Source organism: Nerophis lumbriciformis, linkage group LG14 (genome assembly GCF_033978685.3).
Source record: "Nerophis lumbriciformis linkage group LG14, RoL_Nlum_v2.1, whole genome shotgun sequence".
In the NCBI taxonomy this organism is placed as follows: domain Eukaryota; kingdom Metazoa; phylum Chordata; class Actinopteri; order Syngnathiformes; family Syngnathidae; genus Nerophis; species Nerophis lumbriciformis.
In genome coordinates this window covers 26,196,258-26,210,855 of record NC_084561.2, presented here as the reverse complement: position 1 = coordinate 26,210,855, position 14,598 = coordinate 26,196,258, and positions in this window count along the sequence as shown.

Here is a 14,598-nt window from a genome sequence, read left to right as displayed (position 1 = left end):
ATAAATTACAACACAATGACTTTCAGCTACAGCACGAGTGCAAAAGCCACAACAAATACAAATGCCACAACACAATGATATAAAGCCGTAACACAACTTTAAGCCACAAAGGATGCAACGAACGCAACGGGAGGTGACAGTTGAGCAACTTGCGCCAACGAACCAAGTGTGGCTGAGATGGAAGGTTAAAAAACCGTGTAAGTATATGTGTTATTGCAAAAGTTATTTATGATTGAAAAAGTGGTCACATTTGACTTACTTTTCCTACTTAAACTTTCCACCTCAGCCATTGTGGTCCATCACCGAAACTTGTCCCTGTCACTTCAGTTGCGTCTGTTTTGATCCGTTGCCCGGATCATAGTTTATTTTGGTTTTGATTCACTTGTGGTTTAAGTTCTGTTTCAGCACCGCTGTTTTGTGTTTCTTGGTTGTCATGGGTGCTGATTGTTTTCACCTGCCTCTGATTAGTATTCGGGACGCTCACCTGCTGCCGGACACTAATCAGAGAGCTATTTAGTCCTGATTTTCCCCTCACTCAGTCTGGTGCTTTTGCTTGTTTTACGCAACTGTTACGTTAGTCCCTTGTGTTCCTTGAGCTAAGCTTTGACTTATGTGTTTTTCATGTTAGCTATTCCGTTAGCTTTCCTTGTGCTAGGCACACACTCTCCTTGTGTTTGTTTGTTTGTTCCTGCCTGATTTTTGAACATTAAATCATTCTCTTACCTGCACACTGTCTCCGGAGTTCCTGTGGCATCTCGGAAGAACAATCCGCGTATCACCATGCCTCCTCGTCCACGTTACAGCGTCTTTATATTGTCGTGTTTTGGCTTACAGTTGTTGTGCTGTGGCTTTTTATTTTTGGGTTGAGCCATTTGTATTGGTTGCGGCTTTTGCAATCGTGCTATAGCTCAAAGTCGAGTAGAAATGTTTACATTTCAGCCTACAATAGTTCCACGTCCAACAAAGGAAAACACATGTTTTTTTTTATATTTTAGCTGCACTAGTTATAACGGCATAGGTAACTTCATATTTTGAAGTAGGGTCACTGTGTCTCTCAGGTGCATATAAGCACCAAATGCAGTTGTAGTGTAAGTGCCATTAGAAAATAGCTACTAGATAAACCAGAAGTTACTCACCAGTTACTCAGTACTTGAGTAGTTTTTTCCTCTGAATATGTCTACTCAAGTAAGTATTTGTATGACTACTTTTTACTTGAGCCATATTACTCTAAAGCACACCGGACTTTCTTTGTCTCCCACCGTGGTTACAGTGAAGCCAAGTGCTACATATGCTTCATCATATTCTGGTAAGGAAAAAAAACATGTTCCTCGAGGTCTCTCGAGCATCGCATCGGGCCCCACTATTTGAGAAGGACTGCCCTGCTCTAAAGTAATGGTACTCTTACTTGATAACAAAAGCTTCTATTAGGCAAAATAGTTAGTTGTCCAACACTTATGGGGAATATGGGTGGTATTTATTTTCACTTAAATGCACATTTATTAGTTCATGGAAGGGATGGAAGTCATGTGCCGGTTCACTTACAGTGCACAGACGCCCACATTGTTGATTCTGTAGGCCCCGGGCAGATTTCATACAGCATGGCAACATAAGCTAGCTGAATTCTGATTGGATAAAAACTCTAACCTAAAAAACAGCACTGGAAGGAGCATAATATGACATGAAGAGAATATAAATACTTTTAGCTATTTAAAAATTACTTTTATCTTTAATTATGATCATGATTTATGGTTATGTTAGACCAGCAGAGAAGGCCTTGCTGGCCATGACGGCACACCACTGCATCCATCAATCAGTTAAGCTTATGTCCTAAATAGGGATAAATATAATTTACATATTAACCAATGCCAGTACCAAATTGGTACTTTAAAACAATGCCGTTAGTCAACTTGTGCCCAATCATATACTCAAAAAATAAATGTTTTGTAAAAAAACAAAAACAAACCATTGCCTTTTTATTTTTATGGAATTTTGTGACACTCAAGTTGAACAGACTACTAATTTAAATACTTCAGTGACATCAATCAAATTAATTATTACATTAAAAAATGCAAAATGATTAGTTCATATCCATCAAACGGGTATCATTTAACTGAAAACCTTCCCATCCCACCTTCCATCTTCTGCCTCTCCATTATATGTCATATTTTTGTCACCACTTTTAAGTCCTTTTGACTCCTACTCATGCCAGTCCGCCATCTTTTGACTGTTTTTCCTCCTTTATTTTCCGCTCTTGTGGGTGTTGATTAATTCAGCTGACATTGACCGCAGTGTCAGGTGAATTAGTCACCTGTCAGAGGTGGTTCTGTTGCAGAGTTTTGGCAACTGCCCTGCTAATTTCTATCAGCTTCACGTTCAGCTGCCCATGAAGGAGGGATGGAAGGGTAATTGAATGAAGTGAGCGGAGAGAGAGCTCAGGGATAGAGTGAGGAAGAGAGGGATTTCTTGATGGAATTGGAGGAGTGGGTGGGATTCGGGGAGTGGACTAAATAAGTGCATCCCTATGGCCGTAGAAAGTCAATGAGTCAGTGGAGTGCAGAAGTCTTTGACTCTTCTTCTTTTCACGGTTCTTTCTCTCCCTTTGTTTCTCCCACTATTCTCTTTCTCACTACCCTCAATCTCTTTCACTCGCTGTTTTCACCTGCAATCCGTCAGTTGCCAGGCGATGTGGGAACCGTGATGGACGATACCCTCTCGAACAACATTTTCTCTCAGTCCCCAAAGCAGATATCGGGCGGAGGCCGGCCACGAGTTTTGTGAGACCCAATTGCTGTGTTCAGTCACCCATCTCGTGACCCCCGTAGCAGCCGCACGGAGATTGTACTAACCGTAGCCTCAAAATCTGCACACTGGCCACGACGAGCAGACAACATTTAAAAATGCCTCAACTCTGTGACCCTTTTTCTCTGTCTGTGTGTCACACACTTTAATAACGCTATTAGAGCATGCATGCAGCAGAAATACAATACTTTCTTACAATGATGCACACATTTTATTTTCAAACTCATACCGATAACTTTCTGCTTCCAGAGGCCGATACCGATAACCGTTAACTTATCTATTATGAGTGTAGTTTGTGCACACCTGCAGGTAAAAAGTCAAACAATGTGGAGTTGACACACTCTACCTGTAGATGTGTCCTAACCAAAAATAACATCATTACTATGGTAAAGCCGATGGCGGGCCGTGCGTTTCCCACCTAGGCATTCAGTTAAAGACCTACTGAAATGCGATTTTCTTATTTAAACGGGGATGGCAGGTCCATTCTATGTATCATACTTGATAATTTCGCGATATTTCCATATTTTTGCTGAAAAGATTTAGTAGAGAACATCGACGAGAAAGTTCGCAACTTTTGTTCGCTGATAAAAAAAGCCTTGCCTGTACCGGAAGTAGCAGACGAGTAGCGTGACGTCACAGGTTGTGGAGCTCCTCACGTCTGCAGATTGTTTACAATCATGTTTCCCCATTAATTTGAGCGAGGTTGAAAGATTCGTGGATGAGGAAAGTGAGAGTGAAGGACTAGAGGGCAGTGGGAGCGATTCAGATAGGGAAGATGCTGTGAGAGGCGGGTGGGACCTGATATTCAGCTGGGAATGACTAAAACAGTAAATAAACACAAGACATATATATATATATATACTCTATTAGCCACAACACAACCAGGCTTATATTTAATACCGCATAACAAACACCTCCCCCCTCCCGTCCATATAACCCGCCAATACAACTCAAACACCTGCACAACACACTCAATCCTACAGCCCAAAGTACTGTTCACCTCCCCAAAGTTCATACAGCACATATATTTCCCCAAAGTCCCCAAAGTTACGTACGTGAGACTTTTTGAGACTTTTATTAGTAGGTTGCACAGTGAAGTACATATTCTGTACAATTGACCACTAAATGGTAACACCCGAATAAGTTTTTCAACTTGTTTAAGTCAAGGTCCACTTAAATTGATTCATGATACAGGTATATACTATCATATATACTATCATCATAATGCAGTCATCACACAAGATAATCATCAGGGTGTATTCATTGAATTATTTACGTGACATGCACATAGCGGCACGCACGTACGGGCAAGCGATCAAATGTTTGGAAGCGTACTCACGGTACCGCGTCTGTGTATCCAACTCAAAGTCCTCCTGGTAAGAGTCTCTGTTGTCCCAGGTCTCCACAGGCCAATGGTAAAGCTTGACTGTCATCTTTCGGGAATGTAAACAATGAAACACCAGCTGTGTTTGTGTTGCTGCAGTCGGCCGCAATACACCGTTTCCCACCTACAGCTTTCTTCTTTGCTGTCTCCATTGTTCATTGAACAAATTGCAAAAGATTCACCAACACAGATGTCCAGAATACTGTGGAATTTTGCGATGAAACAGACGACTTAATAGCTGGCCACCATGCTGTCTCAAAATGTCCTCCACAATCCGCGACTTCACGCGCTGACGTCATCATACCGAGATGTTTTCAGCAGGATATTTTGCGCGAAATTTAAAATTGCACTTTAGTAAACTAACCCGGCCGTATTGGCATGTGTTGCAATGTTAAGATTTCATCATTGATATATAAACTATCAGACTGCGTGGTCGGTAGTAGTGGGTTTAAGTAGGCCTTTAAGCTTATGTCCTAAATAAGGTTAAATATAATTTACACATTAACCAATGCTGGACTACAGGCAGGCCAGTCTAGTACCCGCACTCTTTTACTATGAAGCCACGTTGATGTAACACGTGGCTTGGCATTGTCTTGCTGAAATAAGCAGGGGCGTCCATGGTAACGTTGCTTGGATGGCAACATATGTTGCTCCAAAACCTGTATGTACCTTTCAGCATTAATGGCGCCTTCACAGATGTGTTAGTTACCCATGTCTTGGGCACTAATACACCCCCATACCATCACAGATGCAGGCTTTTCAACTTTGCGCGTATAACAATCCGGATGGTTCTTTTCCTCTTTGGTCCGGAGAACACGACGTCCACAGTTTCCAAAAACAATTTGAAATGTGGACTCGTCAGACCACAGAACACTTTTCCACTTTGTATCAGTCCATCTTAGATGAGCTCAGGCCCAGCGAAGCCGACGGCGTTTCTGGGTGTGGTTGATAAACGGTTTTCGCCTTGCATAGGAGAGTTTTAACTTGCACTTACAGATGTAGCGACCAACTGTAGTTACTGACAGTGGGTTTCTGAAGTGTTCCTGAGCCCATGTGGTGATATCCTTTACACACTGACGTCGCTTGTTGGTGCAGTACAGCCTAAGGGATCAAATGTCACGGGCTTAGCTGCTTACGTGCAGTGATTTCTCCAGATTCTCTGAACTCTTTGATGATATTACTGACCGTAGATGGTGAAATCCCTAAATTCCTTGCAATTGCTGGGTGAGAAAGGTTTTTCTTAAACTGTTCAACAATTTGCTCACGCATTTGTTGACAAAGTGGTGACCCTCGCCCCATCCTTGTTTGTGAATGACTGAGCATTTCATGGAGTCTACTTTTATACCCAATCATGGCACCCACCTGTTCCCAATTTGCCTGTTCACCTGTGGGATGTTCCAAATAAGTGTTTGATGAGCATTCCTCAACTTTTTCAGTATTTATTGCCACCTTTCCCAACTTCTTTGTCACGTGTTGCTGTCATCAAATTCTAAAGTTAATGATTATTTGCAAAAAAAAAAAAAGTTTATCAGTTTGAACATCAAATATGTTGTCTTTGTAGCATATTCAACTGAATATGGGTTGAAAATGATTTGCAAATCATTGTATTCCGTTTATAGTTACGTCTAACACAATTTTCCAACTCATATGGAAACGGGGTTTGTACTAAACCTTTTTTTTTTTGTAAAAAATATCAAACAAACCATTGCCTTTTTACTTTTATGGAATTTTGTGACACTCAAGTTGAACAGACGAGTAATTTAAATACTTCAGTGACATCAATCAAATTAATTTTTACATTAAAAAATAATAAGAAATAAAATCTACATCAAATTGTCATAATTATTGCAGCAACACAGAACATAAAGAAAGTGCAAACAAACTTGCTGTACTTGAGTTGTAATGTCAGAAAGTCAAAATGTCAGATGTTCCTGAATGCAACCCAGCTTGAGGAAGTGGTGTGTAGTTTTTTGTGTGGCTACTGGTGAGGCTAGCACTGTGGTAATAAAGTTAGAAAAGAGTGTCGGACTCTGCGTGCTTCTGTCAGGAGGCTACGTTACTAGCGAGAATGTTACTTGTATACATTTACTGCCCACTGATAGTGTCTTCTTTTTTCTATGTAGATACTAACGGTTGGACGGTGATGTTTGATATGTCAAAGGTAGTTTTTTTTTTTTCTTTCTTCGTGGAGTGTTTGCAGGGCATTTGGTTTGGGTGTCACACAGGATGTCTTCCCCAAATGAGTAGAGAAGTCCCACCAATGCTATGTATACAATATGCTGTGCGGTCCGGTGATCTTAGGAACAGTTTGGAACATCCTACAAGGTAGGAGCACTTGGTTTGTTCACCCCAACCCACCTACTGCACAGTATAGGTAATCTAGCCTCATTTAAGAGGTTTTTTTTCAATCTGTAATCAGATCTTTTTTATATTGTTATCGTATTATCAGTGTGATGCCATAATTCCTAAAATTGGCTTGAAAATTATTGTGCCCCTACTTTTTTTTTGTTACGAATAGAAGATTACACCAACCTTACCAAGTATCGATCCATTCATTTTATCCGTTCTGCATAATTGTCCCCCTAATGTTAGGCTAAAACAAATAGCCACAACTTGATTCAATCTCATTAATTTAACAATGTTTAATCAATGAGTACTGCTGTGGTAAAAGGTCTAGTTCAAACATTGATTAGTGTTGTAATTCTACCTCATACAAGAAGGCAACTGATTATTATTGGATGTTAAATGCTTTATTCTGCATTTGCTCAGGTGTTTTGTGGGCTATTCCACCGAATCAGTTTCCAAATTAAATCTAAAATTATTTTTTTTACAATTCTGAATGTGATAATACATACCACAAAATTAGGAATGGGTATCATTTAGAATAGAATAGAATGGACTTTATTGTCATTATATTTGCATATAACAAGATTAAGGACTCCAATTTAAGGTGCGGTAGTGGGAACAAATATGGGATAAAAATAAATTACACAAGAGGTAATGAAGAAAAAACTAAGAATTGAAATAAACAGACTACTATCCAATAAAGATAATAAGCAATCCTGTACAATATACAAAACACTATACAAAATACAAAATACTGTACAATATACAGAACAAGACAAGAGTACCGGAGTAATAAATAACAATCAGTGTCGGATATATTGCACTCAAAGGGTAATATTGCACAGTAGAGTACTAGGGTAGTATATTGTATAGGGGTGAATTATTTATTATAAGTTAGAGTTCAAGATGGTGACAGCTCTGGGAAAGAAGCTGTCTGAGCCTGTTTGTTCTGGCTCTGATGCACCGGTAAGCAGGTCGAACCGGTGGAAGCCAGGGTGTGTGCTGTCCTTGGTGATGCTTTTTGCTCTGTTGAGGCAACGGGAGTTGTGTACATTTGAACTGATACTAGTTCTAAATCAGTACTTAAAAATTGCTACCAATTCTTAAACGATTCCCGAACCAATACAATTAAAATGGAAAACATGGACATTTTTGTAACCCCCCAAAAATAATACCGTTTAATTCCTATGGATTTTTTTGACATTCAAATTGAACAAACTAGTAGTTGTTGTTTTTTTAAATCAAATGCTAACTAAGTAATACATTCAGAAATAAGAAATAGAATCCACAACCCATTTTATTAATTATTGCAGCAATATAGAACATGTGCAAAACGTGAGTTTTGTGTTGCGATTAATGCTGTCAGATTGTACACACTTTTTAATTTGGATGAATCACCATTAATCACAGGTTATTAATCACTTGCATAATTCAAATTAGCTCAAAGAGCCAAATATTTTGACATAAATGCAATTTTGTTGTCAGAAAGTCTTACATGAACATGTTTTAAGCATTTTACTTAAACACATCATTTAATTTGCTCAAAACTTAATAGTTTTTCAGGTAATCTGCGGTTAAGGTACAGGAGCAGGTGCGGACAAAATCATTTGTGTAATTAATCTGCCTATGTCCATGACTAATGTTTTGTTTTTTTATGATTAATCACATGAGTTCACTCATTATTTTTGACAACCTTACTTGTAACAATGATGCTCATAATTCCGGGGGTTTTTGAATGCAGCCTCACTCGCTGTAACGTCAATGATGCATAATGAAGAAGTGCTGTTATTTTTTTGCCTACTGGCTATGTGTGTTACGAGGTCTGCTGTTTGCATGTTCATTTTGATATGCTTCTGTCAAGACACTACACTACATTACTCGGGACGGCATTTGTACAATCTCACCACCAAGTATTTGTTGCAGGACAGTACTTGTACAATATCACCACCAAGTATTTGTTGCAGGACAGTACTTGTACAATATCACCACCAAGTACTTGTTGCAGGACAGTACTTGTACAATCTCACCACCAAATACTTGTTGCGGGACGTTACTTGTACAATCTCACCACCAAATACTTGTTGCAGGACAGTACTTGTACAATCTCACCACCAAATACTTGTTGCGGGACGTTACTTGTACAATCTCACCACCAAGTACTTGTTGCGGGACGTCACGTTACTTGTACAATATCACCACCAAGTACTTGTTGTTGCAGGACAGTACTTGTACAATATCACCACCAAGTACTTGTTGCAGTTGACTGTGTCTGTATTCATTCAGCACCAAAATGAAGAACCGATAACTCCTTTTTTTTCGGTCTGGTTACTACTTTAAGTTGGAACTGGTGCCATTATGAAACCCGATTTCGGTACCCAAAATTTTTTTTTTTGTACAATGTCCCTAAGCCAATCACTCAATTGAGTAACAGGAGTGAGATTTTAGCCTAGAATTAGTAAATACACATGAAATATAGCCACATGGCTTTAATGCTAATAACATGTTGACACTATGCACTTTACAGTGGTACAAATAATGTATTTAAAGATAAAAACATATTTTAGATAACAAGGCTGTGGTGAAATTTTAAGCCCCCTGCCTGTTTTGGGGAGGCTACTTGGGCCCTGGATGATTCCTGAAAAGCCTCAAATCGGAATTTACTTTTGAGGGAGTCATGCAGTACCGGCTTGCCTAAGCCTCCCCTGAAGAAGAAGCACTTCAGCAGCCTGCTTGAGCCATGGAAAGACTCTAACGGATATTTCAACAAAAAGTACTGCGACAGACTGACAACAAGACATTTTGTGATACAACAGGTTTGTGAATCTCCTCTGAAAAGTGTTCGGTGTTACTAAACTGGTCTGCTATCAGTAAAGTTATTTTACACAGATGCCATAACTCACCTGGGCTAAGCAGCGGATCTTCTTTAATCCTAAATCTGCCCCTGCCAATTCATAGTTAAATTAGCATTGAAAAGAAAACTAATTGAGTGAACTTTCTTTTGTTTTTTTCCATGGCCTGAGGACCTGAACGAAGCAACTTCCTGTGGACAATGGGACTGAGGAAAAGCATGACTAAAGTGTGAATTAGAATTTTTTGGATTATATTTTATCATATTTGACTCTTATTTTGTTATTTCTAGTTCCTGCTTGTCAGTGTATGTCTCACCTTCACTCTTGTTTGAATGAGCTGGAAGTGCACCTTGGGGTTGTATTTAGTTCAGCCTGGTCGTCTGCTAGTTGCTCAATCATTGTTGTTCGCTAACTACATCCCTTAGCATCTCCGTTTCGCATAGCCTTTGTTTCGTCTCTTGTGCTTGTGTGTTTGTGTGATCTTACCTGATGCACTTTTTTGTTCGTACTATCTGTGTACAGTTTTTGTTTTGCTGCACACCTGCACATCGCCGGCCCTCTCTGTATGCTAGGTCGAAGCCAACAACCCCAAGCCGCAGACCTAACAATATTTCATGGTGCAATTAAATTGAAGGAAGCAGGGACATGCAACGAATCAGAATCAGAATTTAAAAAAAAATCAGTCTAAGCCTGGGCCCCTGGTGAGGGGGTCCAGGAAAACATCAAAGAACACAAAGGACATTAAATACATTAAAAAAGCAGAGCTGATGCAACCAGCCACTTCTACACACAGCCACAAAAGTAAAACAACAACAACACAAATTTAAAAAAATACATACACTGTGGTGGCCTCTGTGGTGTTCCACGCCATCGCCTGCTGGGGTTGGGGGAGCATGGCCAGAGAAAGGAGCAGACCCAACAAAGCAACAAAGAGAGCCGACTACACCCTCAGCCACCCACCAACTCTCGGCCAGTGTCCAGTCCGCATGGATAAGCGAGGACACGTCCAAGGAGACCGAGGTGTCCGATACCTGCTCATTCAGACAAGACACTGTGAAAGCTTGTCCGTCCCGGCGCTCGGCGCCAGCTCCGCAGCCCTGTCTCTTCATCCGTATCTCCTCCAGTCTCTCCAAACGGACTCTGGTGTGGCAGAGATCCAGCAGCTGGTCTCCATGGCCAAAGACTCCCGGGCGGAAGATCAAGAAGTTCACAAAAAAGCCACGCAGAAATCACGAAAGTGCCACCCCTTGTGACACAGTCCCAAAGGGTTCCGAACCAAAAGGCAAAAAAATAAAAACACATGAAAATAAGAGGGAAACATCAGGAACACAAAAGGATGACACAAGAGCACAGAGCTCCTGCCACCAGCAGCCACTACAGCGGCGCCATCTTGGAAACAAATATATTTTTCCAGTGTTAAAGATACTATCCATCCATCCATTTTCTACCGCTTATTCCCTTTTGGGGTCGTGGGGGGCGCTGGAGCCTATCTCAGCTACAATCGGGCGGAAGGCGGGGTACACCCTGGACAAGTCGCCACCTCATCGCAGGGCTGTTAAAGATACTAGGTTGCTTAAATTCATCTTTAAAAAAAAATGTTCTCGAAATATTCAATCAGATCAATGTGTCAAACATTTAATTAAAAAAAATTGGATTTACGATTCATGTTATTTTTAGAGGCATGCAAATGGCACTGATTCGGTGAAATGCTGTTTCAAGTGAAAACCTGGAGCTGTTTTCTATTATCAAACAAAAATCAGGGACAAGTATCACACAGTACACACATTCATTGCGGGCGCCCCTTCAGCCTTAATCCAATTTGTTCAGTCTCACTGCATTTGGCCGCTGCAAAATTAAAGGCCTGCTCCCATAAAAACACCTCGCATTTCCAAGGTATTACCTCCCCTGCAGGACTAGAAACTTCATTTATTCTGGCTAACTTCTCAATTATCTTCCCAGTAGTGGAGACGTGTAAAAAGTACAAAAATCAATAGGATTCCATTCCCCTCGTATTGGAAAGGGGGAAACTAATGAGATGGGACATTCTCTTAATCAGAAATAAATGTTTTAATTCAGATAATGACATAGTTTTCCCTAGCAGAAGGATGACAAATGCAGAGGTGCCGCGAGCCCCACCGAGAAGCCATTCCAATTTTATTGTAAATATAAATGGTATTGATCTGCGAGATGTACAAACCCTATTGCTTACAAAAGCCATTCAAGGGGGACTGGGAAAACTATTAAGCGGTGGGTGAAAAATCAATAAACAACACTAAGAGGTGGCTGTGTCTGCCCTCTCTGGCAGGTGCGGGGAAAGCCAAATGGCCGAGTTAGTGACAGGCGGGGCCGCTGGCCGAGCGATGTCGAGGATGATAGGGTCAGCTGGTTAATGCGACGAGCCTCCTGACAGGTCGGCAGCCCACCTCGGAGCTGCAAGCCCGACAAGCTGCCATTTAAACAGACACTGACTCATCAACCTGTCGCTACAGTTAGTGTTCCGGCATGGTGGGCCTCAGCTGACAGCAGCCACGTTCTATTTTTTATCCCCCGGCCGCTTTCCCGCTCCCCCTTTTCTTGCTTTCTTTTTAATTCAGAGCCATCCTGCTCGCCTCATCTTACACTCTAATTGTCTCTGGGTCCATTTATTTTCTCCTCTCTCTCACGCCATCCCTCGTCTGTTGTTGCTTCCCCTCTCACATTGTTATGCATCCACTTAGGATTGCCGCGGCGGCCGTGGTTCCGTCTGCATGTCTGATGTCGGAATAAACCACTGAGAGAGAACAAGCTGTTTGGCTTGGGATTGTGCTGGTCTGAATACACAAGTTCCACACACCGATACAAGAACGTGTGTTCCCGCTTAAAATATACATGATAACTATAAATACAACTATATTGCCAAAAGTATTTGGTCACCTGCCTTCACTCAGATATGAACTTGACGTGCCATCCCATTCCTAACCCATAGGGTTCAATATGATGTCGGTCCACCTTTTGCAGCTATTACAGCTTCAACTCTTCTGGGAAGGCTGTCCACAAGGTTGCGGAGTGTGTTTATAGGAATTTTTGACTATTCTTCCAAAAGCGCATTGGTGAGGTCACACACCGATGTTGGTTGAGAAGTCTCTGTTCTAAATCATTCTATTGGGTTCAGGTCAGGACTCTGTGCAGGCCAGTCAAGTTAATCCACACCAGACTCTGTCATCCATGTCTTTATGGACCTTGCTTTGTGCACTGGTGCACAGTCATGTTGGAAGAGGAAGGGGCCCGCTCCAAACTGTTCTACAAGGTTGGGGGCATGGAATTGTCCAAAATCTTTTGCTATCTTGAAGCATTCAAAGTTCCTTTCACTGGAACTAATGGGCCAAGCCCAACTCCTGAAAAAAAACCCACACCATAATTCCTCCTCCACCAAATTTCACACTCGGCACAATACAGTCTGAAATGGACCGTTCTTCTGGCAACCTTCAAACCCAGACTCGTCCATCAGATTGCCAGATGGAAAAGTGTGATTCATCACTCCAGAGAAGGCGTCTCCACTGCTCTAGAGTCCAGTGGCGACGTGCTTTACACCACTGCATCCCACGCTTTGCATTGGACTTGGTGATGTATGGCTTAGATGCAGCTGCTCGGCTTTGGAAACCCATTCCATGAAGCTCTCTGCGTACTGTACGTGGGCAAATTAGAAGGTCACATGATGTTTGGAGCTCTGAAGCAACTGACTGTGCAAAAAGTCTGCGACCTCTTTACACTATGCCCTTCAGCATCCGCTGACCCCTCTGTCAGTTTACGTGGCCTACAACCCTGTGGCTGAGTTGCTGTTGTTCCCAAACTCTTCCATTTTCTTATAATAAAGCCGACAGTTGACTTTGGAATATTTAGGAGCGAGGAAATTTCCCAGCTGGATTTGTTGCACAGGTGGCATCCTATGACAGTTCGAGGCTGAGCTCCTGAGAGCGGCCCATTGTTTAAAAACTGTTTGTAGAAAAGGTCTCCATGCCTAAGTTAAAGTTAAGTTAAAGTACCAATGATTGTCACACACACACTAGGTGTGGTGAAATTTGTCCTCTGCATTTGACCCATCCTCTTGTTCACCCCCTGGGAGGTGAGGGGAGCAGTGGGCAGCAGCGGTGCCGCGCTCGGGAATCATTTTTGGTGATTTAACCCCCAATTCCAACCCTTGATGCTGAGTGCCAAGCAGGGAGGTAATGGGTCCCATTTTTTATAGTCTTTGGTATGACTTGGCAGGGGTTTGAACTACCAACCTACCGATCTCAGGGCGGACACTCTAACCAGGCCACTGAGTAGGTAAGTGCTTGATGTTATACACCTGTGGCCAGGGCCAAGTAAATAGGACACCTGATTCTGATCATTTGGACGGGTGGCCAAATACTTTTGACAATATAGTGTATTTAGGTTGACATTTTTTCAGTCTTGCTCATACTGTACTTGGCTGCTCTTAGGTTTTATGATGATCATAGTTATAAAACCTATTTAACATTCCTAAAGACTATTTGTCCTTACACCTAATTTCCGATACTGTTATAACCTGATAAGGATAGATGTAGCAGCTCGTTCCTCAAATTAATGTCATTTTACACTTGTGTCATGAATGAACACATTCTTCTTTTTAAGGATGTGAACCTCTTTGTGATGTTCGATTTGCATCTCGATACATGGGTTACGATGTAATTCAAAAAACGATGTATCTAAAAAACTAAACAATTCAATCAATCAAAGTTGACCTATATAGCCCTTAATCACAAGTGTCTCAAAGGGCTGCACAAGCCACAACGACATCCTCGGCTCAGATCCCACGTCAGGGCAAGAAAAAACTCAACCCAATGGGATACAATGAGAAACCTTGGAGGGGACCACATATGTGGGGATCTAGTTAATAGTGTGAGAGTCCAGTCCATAGTGGGGCCAGCAGGGGATCATCTTGAATGGAGACAAGTCAGCAGTGCAGAGACGTCCCCAACTGATGCACAGATGAGCGGTCCACCCCGGGTCGCGACTTTGAACAGCTAGCGCGTCATCTGTGGTCACCTAATAATCTCTTCACGCAAGAGAGGGGGGCAGAGCAGAAAAGAGACGGCAGATCAACTGGTCTAAAAGCAGGGGATTATTGAAAGCAGGGGTGGCAAACTAATTTTAAATCGGGGGCCACATGGAGAAAAATCTACCCCCAAGTGGGACGGACTGGTAAAATCATGGCACTAT